Here is an 18,385-nt window from a genome sequence, read left to right on the forward strand (position 1 = left end):
CATCCACTTGGCGCATGTTGGCAAATTCCTTGAGGCGGCCGGCTTCATCGAGAGGTACCCCCTGTCGTACACTAGGGGTGGCCGTTCCGTGGCTTGGACCGGCTTCATCGTCATTGGCCCAACTAGTCAGTTGTACGCCTTCGTCTTCGACGATCATGTTGTGCAGGATAATGCAGGCGTACATTATTTGGGATACGCATGTGACATCCCACAAACGCGTTGGACCCTAAATTGCCGCCCATCGAGACTGGAGCACACCAAATGCGCGCTCCACGTCCTTGCGCGCCGACTCCTGTCGTTCCGCAAAGTAGGCCTTCCTTTCATCACTTGTTTGCCTGATCGTCTTCACAAAGACAGGCCACCGAGGGTATATCACATCTGCCAAGTAGTAGCCCATATCATGCCGGTTGCCGTTGGCCACAAATGAGACGGCTGGACCGACGCCCTGGCACTTCTCGTTGAAGAGGGGAGACGAGTTCAGGACGTTGAGGTCGTTGTTCGACCCGGCTACCCCAAAATACGCATGCCAGATCCACAGCCGATAATCAGCTACGGCCTCGAGGATCAACGTGGGATTCTTTTGTTAGAGTTTAGTATACTGGAAAAGCATCTTTCGTATGCTTGTATATGTAATAACTCTTCTATCCATTTTTACCATTTAATGAGAAAGAATATTTTGTTACAATGTGTTTTGCTTATGGGTTACTTATGTATTTATGAGATGTTGAAATATGTTTTCCATTTAAATACATAGTTTAAGCAAAATGAGTCTAAGTCTTCTGCACAGTAGACGAGTTGTGAGCGGCGTTCACAGTAGGTAACTTGTCGGTTCTTGCAGTAAGAAAAATGTTTCACAACCTAGATAGACTTTGACTACCTATCGTGAAAGGTTGCGACGTCAGTCCGAAAATTTTCTTACCTAAGGAAATGAACGGCGTCGGTGTGGTATAGCACTGAAAGGATCAAACAGTGAGATAAGTCTTTCTTGGCTATTTACTGAAAGACGAGGTCTCGGTGATTGTCATTTCTTAATCATTGTTGACATAACATTGAGCATACGATATTAATTGAAAATAACTTTGACTTATCAAATGGTGAGGGTATTTCGTTGCCCAAGAATCCTGATAGATTGGGTAGTGATCATTAATGTCTAAGTGGTGCTAGTATTGTTATTGCAATGAATCGTGTGCTGGGAGAGGCCAGTCTGATAATATCCTCAAGAGGTGTTTAGAAAAAGGTTTTATTATTCAAAAAACTGGCCAGTTGGAATTTATTCCATGAATAATAAATAATGTTTCTAAACTAGACCACTCTTGGAAAAAGAAATTAATTAATAAAAGTCAGCTAGCAGACTTGATATTAATTAATGGATATTTATATCCTTAACACGGGAAATGATTTAATTAAAGAGGAAGTCCCGGAATACTCGTAATTTCGGTTTGGACGGGCAGTCAATATTATATCTATAGTGGATGATAATAATATTTAAGTTTGGGCTTGAATTAAATTAGTTTTAATTTAATTAGTGAAAGCCTGAATTGTGGCCCAATCCAATTCTCCATAGATCCCTGGTCTGGCCCAAAATAATTAACTGGAGAAGAAGAGAAGACAGAATTAATTCTACCGATAATTTTAGTTCTCTGCAATCTATGAGAGAAATATCGATTTCTAGGGTTCTTCTTCCTTAGAGATTTCTGTCTCCAATTCTTCTCCAGCTTTTGAGGATTTGACAAGCTTTGCCCACACAAAGGTCAATTCCAAGTTAAAGGGAACAGATCAGAAGATCCGTGGTAGAGATCGATTGAAGAAGGAGTTCGAATTCAATTGCTTGAATTCATACGGTAAATCGTTCTATTTAATTGCATATATATTCAGTATGATCTTGATTATATGCTTATGAACATGTTTCTAGTTTACAATCAGATAAAAGCATGTTTAGATGTAAATCTTTCAATCAAACTAAATAGATTTCCGCTGCAAAACCAACAATTGGTATCAGAGCCTGTTTTTAAGCTCTGATTGTTTGATTTACTACGTGCTTTGATTGTATGAATACATGTTTAAAGTTTTCGATGCATGTTTTGGTGTTTTATCAATTCTTATTGAATGGTGAACTGTAAAACTAAAACTTTCGAAAAGCATTTTGATTGTGCCCTTGGGCGAGACAATCGGTGTCACGAAATATCAATGGGAGCTGCTGGTAGAAAGCCGAGGGCAGCTCCGGATCACACATGTTCAGTCGACGGGAAGCAGGCGCCGATGGTCGACTAGTTTCGACCATGTTACGGGGCTGGCTGGTCAACGAGGAGGCTGGATCAGTGGGAGCCGAAGGGCGTTGCTGGCTGAACTTCTAGCCAAGAGCAGCGCCGGCGATTCCCTTGATCGGAAACTGACGCGGACAGCTGCTGGCTGTGGTTTTCCGGCCGAGAGCAGTCTGTTGTGGCAAACACGAGCATACAGCGGAGTCGATTGGTGGTTGGTGCTGCTGACCGAGTTTTCTCGGGCGAGAGCAGCGCCAAGGCTGCTGACCGGCGATCAGTTTCGAGGTCCGGCGGAGGCTGTTACTGGGCGTGTTTTCACGTCAGAGAGCAGCGCTGTGTGGAGTTGCCGCAAAATGCGGGGTTGTTGGGAACTGACTACGTGGTTTGTTATGAGAATATGCTTCTCCCAAACTTTCGGTTGAAACTTATTGCGTGAATTTAGAATTGGATGTTAAATCTCATTCTGAAATTATATGCTGTTATGCTTATTTTGTCAAATAATGCATGATATTTTTTTTGTGAATTGCGTGAATTGTGGACAAAGATTTTATACTCTTTGCATGATTTTGTGAAACCAATTTGTGAATAATGAATTGTTTCCTTACGTGAATATGAATGAGACTCTATGTCTCGTTGAAATTAATTTTGGTCATTTTAGTTAGCATTGATTATACTGTAATCGGTCAAATGCTATGTAGTAACTAAAATCAAAATTAAATTTAATAATTGGAATATCATTAAATTAATTTATTATGATTTAATATAGGTTTGAATTTTAATCTATATCTTAGAGATTTTGATAGATTATATCTATCTAGATATATCCTAGATAGATTAGATTTAGTTGTTCAAATGAAAATGAAACTAAAATCGCATTTATATAGGTTTTAAAAAAAAATTTAAAAATTAAAAATCGTCGCTGGCCGATCTGGCCGCCACAATGGCAGCTAGCGCATCGGCCAGCCACACGCAATCGGCTAGCCTTGGCCGGGTTTTTCGCCGAAAATCGGCTGGCCTACTCCAATGGTTCGGCTAGCCACGTCAATCGGCTAGCCGGTGGCTAGCCTACCATTGGAGATGCTCTTAGAGCATTCACAATTGGTCTAGGCTAGCCTATGGCTAGCCTACAAACTCCTCCTGCCACATTATCAGCACTAAAATTCCTCATGTTACATCATCAGGACAAGGAAAATACGGAATTAAATTTACGACACATATACAGGAAAATTCATTAATTTCATTAGAATAAAAAAAAGTACATTAATTTAAAAAAAAGTACATTAATTAAAAAAAATTACATAATAAAAAAAAATACATAAAACAAAAAAAACTATTGTGTTGCAGTCCTCCGCGCCCACAACTCTTCAATTAAATCCTTTTGGAGTCGAATATGAGCATCCACTTGGCGCATGTCGACAAGTGCCTGGAGGCGGCCGATTTCATCTTGAGGTACCCCCTTCGTACGTTGGGGGTGACGAGTTGAGGACGTTGAGGTCGTTGTTCGACCCGGCTACCTCAAAATACGCATGTCAAATCCACAGCCGATAATCAGCTACAGCCTCAAGGATCATCATGAGATTCTTTCCCTTCTAGCCGGTGGTGTAGAACCCCTTCCAGGCAGCGAGACTGTTCTTCCACTCCCAATGCATACAATCTATGCTGTCTAACATCCCCGGGAACTCATGCTTCTCCCCGTGCATCTGCATTAGATCCTGACAGTCTGCCGGGGTAGGGCTTCGAAGATACTGGTTCTTGAATATTTCAACGACGCCCTCACAGAAATACTTCAGACACTGCAGGGCAGTCGTCTCACCGATGTGGAGGTACTCGTCCCACATGTCTGCCGCGCCTCCTTAGGCCAACTGTCTGATAGCCGCAGTGCACTTTTGTATAGCTGTGTGGCCGGGTCTGCCCGCCGCGTCGTACCTGAACTGGAAACACAGGTATCGATGGTCGAAAGCGTCAACGATACGCAGAAACAGCTCCCTGCGGATCTTAAAACGCCGCCTGAAAAGGTTGCCCCAAACCGCGGCTCCGGAGCGAAGTAGTCGTCATATAGCCGCTGATGTGCAGGTTGGTGATCCCGATCAATCACTGCTCGGCGGTGGACAACGGGTCGAGGTCGAGGTACCGACGGCTGTAAGGCCCTTTGTAACAACCGCTCTGCCTCGCGGGTCGTATAGGCCTCTAAAACTTCCAACACTTGCCGTTCGAACTCCTCCTCGGCATCTCTACCACTACTACCACTACCACCCGCGTTATTCATTTCGCGTTATTGCTCCTGTACAGAAATTAAGAGAGAGAGAAAGCTCGTTAAAACAAGCGGTGCAAATGAAAATGACGTTCAAATCGCGTATATATAGTGTTGCGAATATTAAATTAAAAAAAAATGCGTTCAACGATCGTTCGCCGATCGCCAGCCTACAATGGCAGTGAGCGGATCGGCCAGCGGATCGGTCAACGATCGGGAATCGGCCAGCGCTCGCCAATTGCAATGGTTTGGCGAGCGGACCGACCAACGCAAAAACTTGATGCACTATTTATTAGCACTAAAAATACCTGCAAGCATACATGGTAGATCTAGTATAGCTAAAGGTCAGTACCGGGATATCGAACATAGGGAATAAGATTGCAACTGATTACCATATACTAAGCATCACATACTATATAGAGACACAGAGTTTTTGGTTTTGGATTAGTTAAACTAGATAGAAAATAAATAAACAAATAACAAAAAGCATAAAAACAATGATACAAAGCAGGCGTAAGAAAGCAGAATTTAAGAATTCAAAACACAATTGACTTCCTTGAATTACGGTCTCTAGAGTTATTAAGTCGGTCACTTAATTAGATTAAACCCCCTCTCAAGGTGAGAAATCCGTAGATTATGTGTAATAATTGAAGTCTCTTCTAATTCTTAGACCTAACTCCTAAAAGATTGTAAGACCAATGACCTCACATGAAACCTCAACTCTCCCGAGTTCTATTGAATTAAAGTGTGAATTATCCCTCGTCCAAGTCAATTATTTCGTCTCCCGAGTACTCTAATCAATTCTAACATGTATTCAAAAGGTAGCTAATCAATTGAATATAGAAGGCACAAGGATAAATCAAATAACTACAAGAGCTAACACGGAAAATCAATTCAATATCTTCACCAAAAAATCCACAAAAGATGTTCTACTCATAGACAAGTAGTAAAATCAATAAAAGTACTGGACTTAAAGAAATTGATAAAACCCAAAGTTGAATCTTCAATCTGCAGTCTCTCTTGTCTGGATCTGCAGAGCCCCGCTCCAATGGAAGATGGATGAATTATTTGTGGAATATGGAATGGAAGAATGTGTAGAGCGGGAAGGGTTGGAGGCTCTGAGATGAAGATTATGAATTAAGTTAGAGTATTTATAGGATGTTAAAAGGTTTATTTTTTGATAATTTTCGTGGCCTACAAGATATAGGAGAGATTTGGCATCCCAATATAATAATTTCTTTTCATCCGTGAATTTCCGCCTAAATTCCCGCCAGCTTTGACTACACTGCGCAAAGTTCGTAGAATAGTCATAACTTTCTCCACAGAACTCCGATTGAGACGTGCGAGATATCCACGCGAAGCTCTTTCGAAGAGGAAGAGAATGGTATGTATAAATTACTGATTGGACTCCAAATCTGATGGCAGAATGGGCTCGAACAGAGACTGCTGCACCTTGGCCTTTTTGCACCTTTTTTTTTTCTATCTTTTTCTATCATTTATCAACAAACACATTAAAAATACCAAATGTATAACATATGCAATTTAAGAACACAATTTGCATGAATGACATTTAAAACGAGTCAATCTAGCCCTTAAAAACATGCAAAATCCGTGTTTGTCAGCCGAAAATCGGCTAGCCGGTCGCTCACCGACTATTGTGGATGCTCTTACATTTACTTCCAATTATCTTTTGAATTTTCAATAAATTATATCGACGCGTGAATTAAAATTCGTTAGTCTCAAAATTAAGTTATTTCTAATAAATTTTCAAATATTCTCAGTCCATAATAATATGGAATAATGCCAATTAAATTCTTTGACTTTATCAATCCCACAACTTACAAACTTAGCTAATTAAATTATAACTTATCTGTAACATCCCCAACTTTTGAACCTTAGTATTATTATTATGATCTTAACTACAAATAATTATAAATAAGTGATCAATGTAGTATTTATAAACTGCCTGTTTGAATTTTTAATATCGATCTTTTGAGTTATAAAGAAATCTAAGACGAAATATACAGAAGAAGTTGATTGTTTTACCATGATTAATTTAAAAAGTCCGAATAATAGTACATGACGAGAAGTCCGATAAAAGTATACAACACAACCAAATCCTAATCTTTTACAATTAGAGATAGGCGTGCAAGTTCGGGCAGCCTTTCAACGGTCGTGCTCAAGCTCCAAGGAAAGCCGATACATCAACGAGGATAGCCCATGCTCCTTAAATAGATGCTATTTCCTACAAAAGAAGAGAGTTAGAAATGTGAGATGGGCTTAGAAATCTAGTCCAAGAACGGACATAAATCTTTATTAATGACATTAGATATAAATGTATTATGAGGATATAGTTAGATACTCAATGATACATCAAATCTACACCAACGGCTTAGATCATCCCCAAATCCAACAAATCTTTGACTAAGATCATGTAAAGATCTAATAAGATATGAATCATTAATCACCTGAGCCACTTGCCAAGATGAGAAGCCTATATATATACCTCAAACCTTTCCAAAATCAGCCACACATCACTATCAAATATCCTAAAATTCTCTTCTCACACACACCAACACAACATAGAATAGAAGAGTATGAAGGAGGAGATTTGCACAATTGTAGAGTCGAGCCCTACGACCCAACAACACTTTTTCACTGTCATAAAGGTAAACCCCAAACCCTTCCTTTCTTTCATATATGTACAAGCATGCATATTTATAAATTGAAGCTAGAATTTGCCCAAATTTGGATTTAACAATACACAGCAAGTTCAAAAAATAGTTTTACCATCAAGTCTTCTTTTAAGTAGCTAGAAAAATACTCACAATTCACAAAACACATGGAATGGAGAGATTAAAATCCTACAATGGCTAGAACTAGATAGTTAAAGAAATTTATCTCCAAAATGGGATTCTGCCGGAATTTAATTATCTTACGGGCTGGAAATGATGGAGAGTGTTTAGTCAATTCCGAAAATATTATCTTTTGGGATAAAATATAATATTGAATTTTAGTCTATGTTTTAAATAAGGTTCAATTGATATGTTTTTATATGGTTTCTTCTAATGGTGTAACTAAGATCAAATAATTGCTCTTTTGTTTTATTTTTAGAGTTTTGCATGAGAGTAAATTTTTGAAGTAAAGTATAAAGTTCAATTCAAAGTCGAGAATGGTGAAAGACGAAGTATTAAATGGTATGCGAGTTTTAGAAATTTATTAAAAAAAATAGAGAAAAAAAAATAATAAAAGGGATTAAATATGAGGCATGCATTCTAATTTAAGTAGATCTTTCCTTGAGTCTAATTAGTGCATTATTATACTGTGATGTTTTCAAAAAGGTTACCTCCGCAAGTTAAGATCGGAGCAAGAAATTCAAGTTAAGGAAAAACTAACGAGGTGGGCTTTCAAACTAAAGTTTTACTGTGGGCTTTATATCCTACATTATTATGTGGGCAAATATGATTTCAGTTGTTTAAATTCAAAGTATGTTTTGTCTTGCCATGTTTTTGTTTTGAGCATTACCTATCTGTTCGTCTAGAAAGGGGAGCGTCCCTACTAGACCAGTTATGTTGTGAATCGAATTCGGGTCTGAGTGTGGGAGAGATTCCCTGCTCAGGCTAGTGTACACCAGGGACCGGGAGCCATCCTTCGAGTTGGCCGGTCATTGTGACCATGGAATGTGGCCACATTCTCGGCACCAGAATGAAGTTCAGATATGGTATATGTTCCAGGAAAAATTAACTGCGCAGTCATAGTTTTAAAGAGAAAATGTTTTTAGTGTTCTCGGGCATTTTCAGTAAAACCCCGCGTTCACTCAGTTATGGCTTGACAAAACCAGTTTTTATGAAAATTATATTTCGGCCTTGTGTTCACTGAGTACATCAAGTACTCAGCCCTGCATATGTTTTAAAAATGTGCAGGTTAAGCGGTGATGACGAAGGGCGGTGTTGAGCAAAGATGGCGAATGTGTTTCAGTATTATAATGCTCGGATGAATCGTGTCTCCATACACGGTGTCATTCTCTCTTGACTCTTCCACTGCAGTGTAAAAGTTGAACTTATGTTCCTTTGTATCATGCACTCTGATATATTTTGACAGTTATTCCAATTTGATTTCGTTCATATCAGTTTTGCCGAGATTCCCCTTTCTTTCCCGCTGCTTTAATCATCCCCTAGTCGCGATAAACCGCGTTTGCTATCCTTAGCAAAGTGCGATCGTGACAGAGTGGTATCAGAGCAATTTTTCTTTCCGCTCTGGACCCAAGAGTCTTCTTTCAATCGTAGTCTAGATTTGTATCCCTAGACTAAAAGGTTAAATTGCCACAGGCTCAACACCCCGACTCGTCCCGCTTAGCCAAGAAAGAGGTAACTTTTTGCTTTTTGAAAAGAAAGAGAAGTTGACAAAGTTTTGTTCAGTAAAGAAAGAGGAAACGTATTCCCTTTTAAGGGACAGAATTCAGAGAAAAAGGAAAATGAGTTTTTGAGAAAAGAGTGAGATTTGAAGTTTAAAATTTATAGTTATTTATTTCCAGTTAAAGTGTTTTGAACCAAGGAAAAATAGTTTATTCTCAAAGTGAAAGTTTTACGATGTTGTTAACTTTTCGTGAAAAGTTTATAATGTTTGAAAGAAAAGGGTATCTTGTTTGAGTCAAACTTTTACAGCACGAGTCCGATAAGAATTTAGTCGGTTCTCACATAATATAGAATGTTGTAGGATGCATGCCTCTCTTCTAAAAGAATATGGTTCGACCTCGAATCACAATGATTTTACTATCGTATTCTAGAACGATAAAAATAAAACAGAACATAGAAAGAAGTTGAGTAAAGAAAAGAACTCAATAGGAAATGAATTTTAAGCTATAATAGCAAACGACTTTGTTAATCTATAGGTGTTAACAAATCAGGATGTTACCGAGGAGAGTCGGACGACCAAGAAGGAACGAGTGAGTCCCAAGGAATGAATATGAATGTTGTGAGGAACGGGATGATATGCGTCCACCACCTCCACCCCCACGACGGCGTGTAGAGGAAACATTTCTCAAACAAAACCCGCCTGTATTCGATGGGATGGGAGACCCAGCTAATGCCGAGACGTGGATACGCAGCATGGAACGTATTTTCAATCTACTACAATGCACTGATCCAGAACGACTAAATTGTGTTTCTTTTCAACTGGAGGGCCCGGCTGACTATTGGTGGGAAGCTCGGAGAAAGATCATGACTCCGAAACAACTAGCTTTAAAAAAAAAACAAATAATCTGATAGTGGAGTACTTTATTCTTCTGAAATTTTCCAAGTACATATAATTTTCAATATTGAGGTATATTAGGGTCGTTATACCTTCTCGATGTAAATCACAACACAAATCACGCCCTGGGATTATAAAACATGTATGAGTGTCGGCAATACCAAATAGTGACATTACTTATTGGGTGGGTTTACTAATCGAGTAAAGAGTGTTACATGGTTCATTAGATTGGATGGTTGTGATAATAATAGTCGAGCTACATTATTATACTGAAAATCTACATTATTCGCATTAATATCTACATTATTACACCAAAAATCTACATTACTAGACTATAATAATGCTACATTATTAGGCTAAATATCTATATACTATTATTAGATGACACGTGACATTAATCTAACCGTTAGATTACAAGATTCAATGAACTAACATGTGTTTTGTATTTTACATGTACTCCTATTTAGTATTAGGATATGAATATGCTGGCCCTAAATTAATTTCATTTTATAAAACGCTATCCGAATGTTTTTTCGAGTCCATAATATGAGTAATATCTGTTTTGCGTTGCATGTACTTTTGGTAATAATTATAAAATCAAACAAAACTAAAATTGAATAAAAAATTGGTACATTACTTATAAGTTATAAATGTTTTAAATCGGGCCTATTGGCCCAAATTTTCATCCCAGAGATCTTGTCATATATTCTTGAAATTAGAATCCATTTTCACATAAATGGGTTTCGAAGATCTATTTTGCTAAAATCTCCAAATACAATAACCAAAAAATATCCCACGTAATTTAAATATAGCTTTGACTGAGCGTAAAAATATTTTAATTTGTAGAGCACGGTGTCCTTGTTAATGACGAGATTTCCTGTATATGGAAGAATCGATTTTAACAGAATCTTCGTCAGTTCTCTATGTTAATGACAAAATTTCTATTCTTGACTTTCCTCTTCAAATTATACAATTACAACGAGTATTGGTACACTTAAGCCTCTACTATTATTTAAAAACACCTCCCATACGTGTATATATATCATACTATAAAAAATTTAATATTTTATGTAAATTATTATCAAAAGTGTTTATCATTTCAAAGATATATATACAAGTTATTCTCTCAATATATCAAATTTAATGTTTTAGATGTATGTATTTCTATGAAGTGTTCTTATGTGAGTGATAAACAGTCTAAAAATAAAACCATTCTTACTTCAATTTCAATGATTTAGGAAACTACAAAGTAAGGATAAACGAACAGCGACACATTAATTACTTTTACCAAATTCTCTTATCTATAGTAATCCTTTGTCTAATTTTTTCAGTTAAGTGTACATTGGTGTGTCGAAAAGTTCAATCATTATGTTCATTATGTTGAAAAGGTCATATATTTATCATTAATGAAATACCTAAACAACACAGTAACCATATTTAAGACATGACTTGACTTGACTTGACTTATGTTTGCCACAACAACAAAATTCAATAATGTAATCGGACAGGTGTCATAATATGAGAGGCGCAGCCATATATTATGATGATTTATTGAATATCTTTGGGTTATATGGGTGTAGCTAATTCACTTTTTTATGTAAATAGGAAAAAAACCGGATTTAAAAAACCCACCGCTCAAGTAAGAGCGTTGGCTGTTTTCATTTATTAGCAGCCCCTTAACCACGTTTCCTGCTGCAACTAAGAGAAGTCGTACAGGGCCTAATTTTTTTAGAGATGAATAAACAGAAATATCAGACCGTCTCTAACCGTACTCCATAAATGAGTTTTGGTGTAGAAATCTTCTCTAACCACACACCAAACTCAAATTCATTTTTGGTGTTTTTTGTAAAACAACTCCAATTATGATGTTACTGCAAAAATTTTGTGAGACAAAAACCCAAAAATGGTGTAAATTTTGAATTTAGTGTAATGGTTGAAGTAAAACTACTTTTTAGTGTGACGTATACTCAAAAATGAATTTGAGTTTGGTGTAAATGGTTGGAGATAATCTTAAAAGGTGATTATTCTATAATTTTGATATTTCAGTAGTACGAAGATGTTAAATATTAGCACTCAATATTTATTTTAATTATAACAATAAAAATACTCCATAAAAAATCTGAACCAAATTGCCCAAATTTTATGGGACAAAAATCTTCTGATAACTTGTTTTTAAGCAAAAAATTTAAACGTTAATATTTTTTGTAATTGCCTGGAAACTGATACTCCTTCCAACTTTGAAAAAATATTTTACTTTACTATTTTAAAATGTTCACAATTTTAAATTCTATTTACTATTTCACATAAATGAACCTCGCCATCATATTTTATTATAAAATCAATACTACTACATAAAAGTGGAATTTACATTCTATTAATTTATTTTTTTTATTTTTCTTCATAATATCTGTTGGAAGATATCGTAGGATAATTGAAATTGATCTCTAATTGATCTCCTTCCATAGATAGAATATAATCCCTTTTAAAAAGGCAAAGATTAGTTTTCCATATGTGATTATCTCTAGATCTATAAATAGGTAGAACCTTGTAACAATAATCATTCAAGTAAATACACAATTTCGATCCTCAAATTATTTCTTCATGGTATCAGAGCAGGTTTTAGGGCTCAGAAAAATTTCATCCTAGCCCTAACCATACCAAAAACTCGGCCAAGAGGCTGAAATCAAACCCAGAAAATCCATCCCTATTCACAAAAATGTCAGACACAGATCATGAAAAACCCATAATCGAACCCTCGAAATTGAGGTCAAGCAAGAACGTTACCGTGGCGTTCAAACTCAACGGGAAAAATTACCCGTTATGGTCACGACTTATGAAAGTCGCGATAGGAGGAAGAAGATGATACTCCCACATAGTCGATGAGCCACCAGAACCAAACAACAAGGGATATAGAGATTGGGAGGAAACCGATCTCGTGGTTTTCTCGTGGATAATCGACAATATTGAACATGATATTATTGACGATTTTGCTCACCATCAAACGTCCAAAGCTCTATGGGACAACCTTCGAATCACGTTCGAAAGCAAGGCGGATTCATTCCATATCTACAACCTGGAAGACAAAGTGTTATATATCAGACAGGGGAACTTAGATCTTGAGACATATTACCGTCGAATCCATGGATTATGGATTAATGTCGACAGAAGCCAAAAACAACCGGTGACGTGCTACGATAAGGGGATCAAGCAGTTCAGAGATTTCACAAGCGAGAAGAGGCTCTTCAAATTCCTCACTGGATTAAACCCGGAATATAATGCAATCCGGCGAGATATCCTCAAACTTGAGCCATACCCCTCAGTCGAAGAGGCCTACGCGTTGGTGAAAAAGGAGGCGACTCGATGCAATATCATGTCACCGGCATCCTCTTCACCAATCGGAGATGCCACTGGCGTAGGGAGCGCCGATATATCATCGGGGGAGATCGGATATGGATTCAGAGCCCAGAGAGACAGACCAACCAACCAAAACGGACCCGCAGCGTCCTCCACCCACCGGAGCCGCCGCTCACCAAGCCGGAGGGAAGCCGGACAAGAGCAAATTGTGGTGCTCTCACTGCGGCAGGAACAAACATACGAAGGAGAGTTGTTTTCTCCGGGTAGGACCCAGAATGGTGGGACGAAAGGCAGAAAGCTCGAGCCCAGGCAAGGTTCGCCGCAATCAGAATTATCGAACCGCAAAACCAGAGCTCAAATCCCAGCCGCGAAGGTGGAATCGGAGGGGGAAATCTACCGCACAACCCTCCGAATCAGGAGACCGGCACCGGGAGCGGCGGCGGCGGTAGAGTCGTGCGAGTCGGGAATTTCGTGGGGAAAGCCGGCGAGACAGAATCGCAAAAATGGGGAGGAGGCGGCGGATATTCAGGAGGTAAAGGGTTTGACATTTACCCTAATCTAACCCAGAAATATTACTTTGCACCCTTCTTTTTGCCTAAATTATGTTTGAGACCCCACTCTGTGAATAAGTATAAAAAACTCCCCCCTGAGAACTGTTAATTTCGGATTGACCCCGGATGTTGACCAAATTGAGACCCATAATCGTTTTGCACCATTATTAAATACTTCCGCTGCATTTAGTGTACAAAATATTGATAGTGTTGAAAAAAGGGGTTGGATTTTTTACTGCGGAGCCACTGATACCATGACTCCGGAACGATCTGATTTTATTAATTTTGGTAAAATTGCTAAAACCTATATTCGGACTGCAAATGGGGAGTTAATTATAGTGGAAGGGTCCGGAACTATAGAAATATCTCCAAATCTCCGATTATCAAACTGTTTATTTGTTCCTAGCTTGTCTCAACGATTGATGTCTGTGAGTCATGTAACAAGGGAGCTGAATTGTACACTGCTAATGTACCCAAGTTTTTGCATATTACAGGATATTCGGATGAGGAGGATCGTTGGGCGTGGCACTGAGAACCAAGAACTCTACTATGTGGACGGGGTAGCTCACCATGGGAGTGCAATGCTGGCTCACGGATCCACAAAAGAGGAGGCTTGGTTGTGGCACAGAACACTAGGACACCCTTCCCATGGTTATTTTAAACTATTGTTTCCCGATTTTTTGTTGCCTAGAGATTTTTTGTGTGAGACATATGTTTTGCCCAAGAGCCACAGACAATCGTTTAAATCTTCTAATACCCGTATGCAATCTATGTTTGATCTGATTCATGCTGATGTGTGGGGTCCTGCACCTGTTATTGGGGGGAATGGTTTTAGATATTTTGTGACATTTATTGATGACTGCACCCGAATGACTTGGATATATTTATTGAAAAATAAATCTGAGGTAGTTGAAAAATTTATCCTGTTTTTTCAAATGATCCAAACCCAATTTCACACTACCATCAAAGTCCTTCGATCAGACAATGGGAGGGAGTTTGTTAATAGTACCATGTCAGAATTTTTTAGAGAGAAAGGCTTAGTTCATCAAACCTCATGTGCCTATACACCCGAACAAAATGGGATGGCAGAGAGAAAAAACCGAACCATCCTAGAGGTAACTCGTGCTCTCATGATTGATTCCAAAGTCCCTACCTTTCTTTGGCCAGAAGCGATAGCCACAGCCGTTTACCTCATAAACAGACTCCCTACCAAAATCCTAAAAATGAAAACCCCCCTTGATATCCTTTCCAAACAAGCCAACATTCCAGAATCCCTTAGCATGACACCGAAAGTTTTTGGGTGTACTGCTTATGTTCACATTCCCAAACATGAGAGAACCAAACTTTTCCCATGTGCGACTAAATGCGTCTTTGTGGGTTATGGGGTAAATCAGAAAGGGTACCGATGCTTCGACCCAAACACCAAAAAAATCATCACCACCATAAACTGCAATTTCTTAGAAACCGAGTTCTTTTATTCACACCACCTTAACAGTCATGGGGACAGAGAACTTGAGAATGATCATCGGGACTGTCTAAGTTGGTTTGTGTCACCTCCAAGCCCTTTGATTGAGGAGCCAACAGAGACTGTTCCTGTCACTCCTGCCGAGCAAGCCCCGTCAGAGTCAACTCATCTGCGCCCTATTGTCCTTCCCCAACCGATATCCGAGGTATGTCTGGAACCCGAAGAGAATACTACTGTTAATACTAACGATGCAGAAACTAAGGAGAACACGGTAGATGGAGATACAGGCAGATATATGCTTCCACATTGAAACAATCGGGGAGTTCCACCAAACCGGTACTCTCCTGGTAAAATAAGGGTGAAAAGTAAGTACGGAGTGGCAAACTTTGACCAATCTAATCTGACGAAGATGGCCCGAGCTTTTGCGGCAACATTATATGAGGAGGAGGAGATACCACAAACTGCCGAAGAAGCAATGAAAATCAAGCATTGGAGAGAGGCGATGTTCACAGAGATGAAAGCCTTAATGAGAAACAATACCAGGGTTAAAGGAAAGTTTCCAGAAGGAGTCAAGGCCGTGGGATGCAGATGGGTGTTCACAATCAAATGGAGACCCGACGGGTCAATTGAGCGAATATAAGGCTCGACTCGTGGCGAAAGGATATACACAGACATACGGGGTTGACTATGCGGAAACATTCTCCCCAGTGGCAAAGATTAATACCGTAAGAGTGCTATTTTCAGTCGCGGCAAATAAAGACTGGCCCCTCCACCAGTTTGACGTGACAAGCATTTTTGCACGGAGAACTACCAAAACCTGTGTACATGGTTCCTCCACCGTGTTTTACTGATGATTTCCAACCCGGTGAAGTGTGCAAGCTTGGGAAGACGTTGTATGGACTAAAACAGTCTCCAAGGGTGTGGTTTGGACGATTCACTGAGGTAATGAAGAAGTATGGGTACAAGCAGAGCAACTCAGATCATACACTGTTTATCAAGAAGAAGGATGGAAAGATCACATGCCTGATTATTTATGTAGATGATATAATTATCACCGGGGATGATGAAGAAGAAATAAGTGAGCTACGAAAAAACCGTTCAAAGAATTTGAAATAAAGGATCTAGGCCCTCTCAAATACTTTCTGGGAATTAAGGTCCTGAGATCGAGACAAGAAATCTTCATCAGCCAAAAGAAGTATGTACTTGACTTGCTGGCAGAAGTCGGAATGATAGATTGTAAGCCTGCTGAAACTCCTATGGTACAAAACCATGGATTGCAGATACTCGAAGGGGCGAAGTTAGCCGATAGGGGGAGATATCAGCGGTTGGTGGGAAAGCTTACCTATCTCTCCCACACTCGACCTGATATAACATATGTTGTGGGAATAGTTAGCCAATTCATGCATGCACCACAGGAAGATCATTGGGAGGCAGTGCGAAGAATAGTTCGGTATTTGAAAGGTACGGCTGAGCATGGGATATTGTTCAAAAAATATGGCCACTTGGAAGTACATGGGCTCACCGATGCGGATTGGGCTGGAAACCCAAATGATAGAAAGTCGACCGCCGGATATTTCACTTTTGTTGGAGGAAATCTAGTCACTTGGAGGAGCAAGAAACATAAAGTAGTTGCACTCTCAAGTGCCGAAGCAGAATTTAGGGGGATTAAGAGTGGTCTCACAGAGATTTTGTGGTTGAAGAGACTCATGACAGAGCTCAACCTTCAGTCGCCGCAGCCTTGCAGACTATTTTGCGATAATAAAGCTGCAATCAGTATCTAAGAAAATCCAGTGCAACATGACAGAACCAAGCATGTGGAGGTGGATCGACAATTCATAAAGGAGAATTTAAAGCTAAGGTAGTTGAGTTTCCTTATGTCAAGTCAGAAGATCAATTGGCAGATATACTGACGAAGGCCGTGAACTCAAAGTTATTTCAAGAAGTGTTGGGCAAGTTAAGTATTGGTAACCACGTTACTTAACTTGAGGGAGAGTGTTGGAAGATATCGTAGGATAACTCTAATTGATCTCCTTCCATAGATAGAATATAATCCCTGTAAAATAGGCAAAGATTAGTTTTCCATATGTGATTATCTCTAGACCTATAAATAGGTGGAACATTGTAACAATAATCATTCAAGTAAATACACAATTTCGATCCCCAAATTATTTCTTCTATATCAATCAATTTCTTAAACTCTGTATCAATCAAAATTCTAATTATTTAGTAGTACTACTGCTAATTTTTTACGTATATATGACCAAATTTTGTACAATCAAAAACTAGTTTATTTGAAAAAAAAGGTTTATTTACACAATTTATTAAAATATATGGATGCATATATAGTACATGGAAAGTGTATAATATTATGGTCATATATTTATGATTTATGTATAATATTTTTTATTTTTTGAAACCATAAATGTAATTAGTGCATACTTTAATTCAAATTTTAAAAATAATAGAAAAAAAAATTAAATATAAAAATTAAAAATAAAGTTAAAGACTAATAAATCTTTTAACTTATCTACTTACTATATTTATGATTTTAATATATAATTAATATATTAAATTATTAATATTACTTTATTTTAGTCGTACAAAATTTAGTCGTTTATCATCACTCATCGAAGTGAGTGAACTATGTGCTGATAACAATGATATTTGTGATTGAAAATTTATTTTGAGTGTATCAAATTTAATGCCTTAAAAATGCAATAAAATATTAAAATGCACATAAAAGGGCGACGCTTCACAATATATCAAATCAACCACCACTAACTTTTTCTCATTTAGCAATTAGTGTGTTCTGGACTTGTAATTCCGACACGTGTCATCTACAATACTTTAAATTTTTAGGTCGCCGACATATTCTTTTAGTATTTAGATTTATTTTCTAAATTCATGTGACGCCCCGGAAATTTCGATCCTTTCTTTCGAGATAAATTGGATTTAGTAGCTTAACTAATTTTCTCTTAGAAGTTGTGTAATCGTACTTTTCCTCGTTGTATTCGACTTTGGAGTAATTTAAGTATTCTCGTTGGAGGAAATAAAGTGCAAGAAAATCTAGTTCAAGAATAGAAGTGGAGGAAATACTTTCACTAGAGAAATGTGAAAATGTTTGGAGAAATAAAAATGCATGAGAATAAAGTATTTAAGTACATACATCTTTATTTGGTACAAGAGTGAACATTGACAAGCTACTACTATCCTATGGTCTCAAGACCTAAGACTTTGGCTCCAAGCTAGAAGT

The 18,385-nt window shown here is 38.2% G+C and overlaps 1 pseudogene; it reads left to right on the forward strand.

Annotated features, from left to right (window-relative positions):
- The first annotated feature begins 12,478 nt into the window (after positions 1-12,478).
- On the forward strand, positions 12,479-14,199 carry LOC148929374 (uncharacterized; annotated as a pseudogene).
- Positions 14,200-18,385: the final 4,186 nt, after the last annotated feature.

Source organism: Salvia hispanica, chromosome 4, assembly GCF_029641045.1.
Source record: "Salvia hispanica isolate PSC_SH4W2 chromosome 4, Shi_PSC_v1, whole genome shotgun sequence".
In the NCBI taxonomy this organism is placed as follows: Eukaryota; Viridiplantae; Streptophyta; class Magnoliopsida; order Lamiales; family Lamiaceae; genus Salvia; species Salvia hispanica.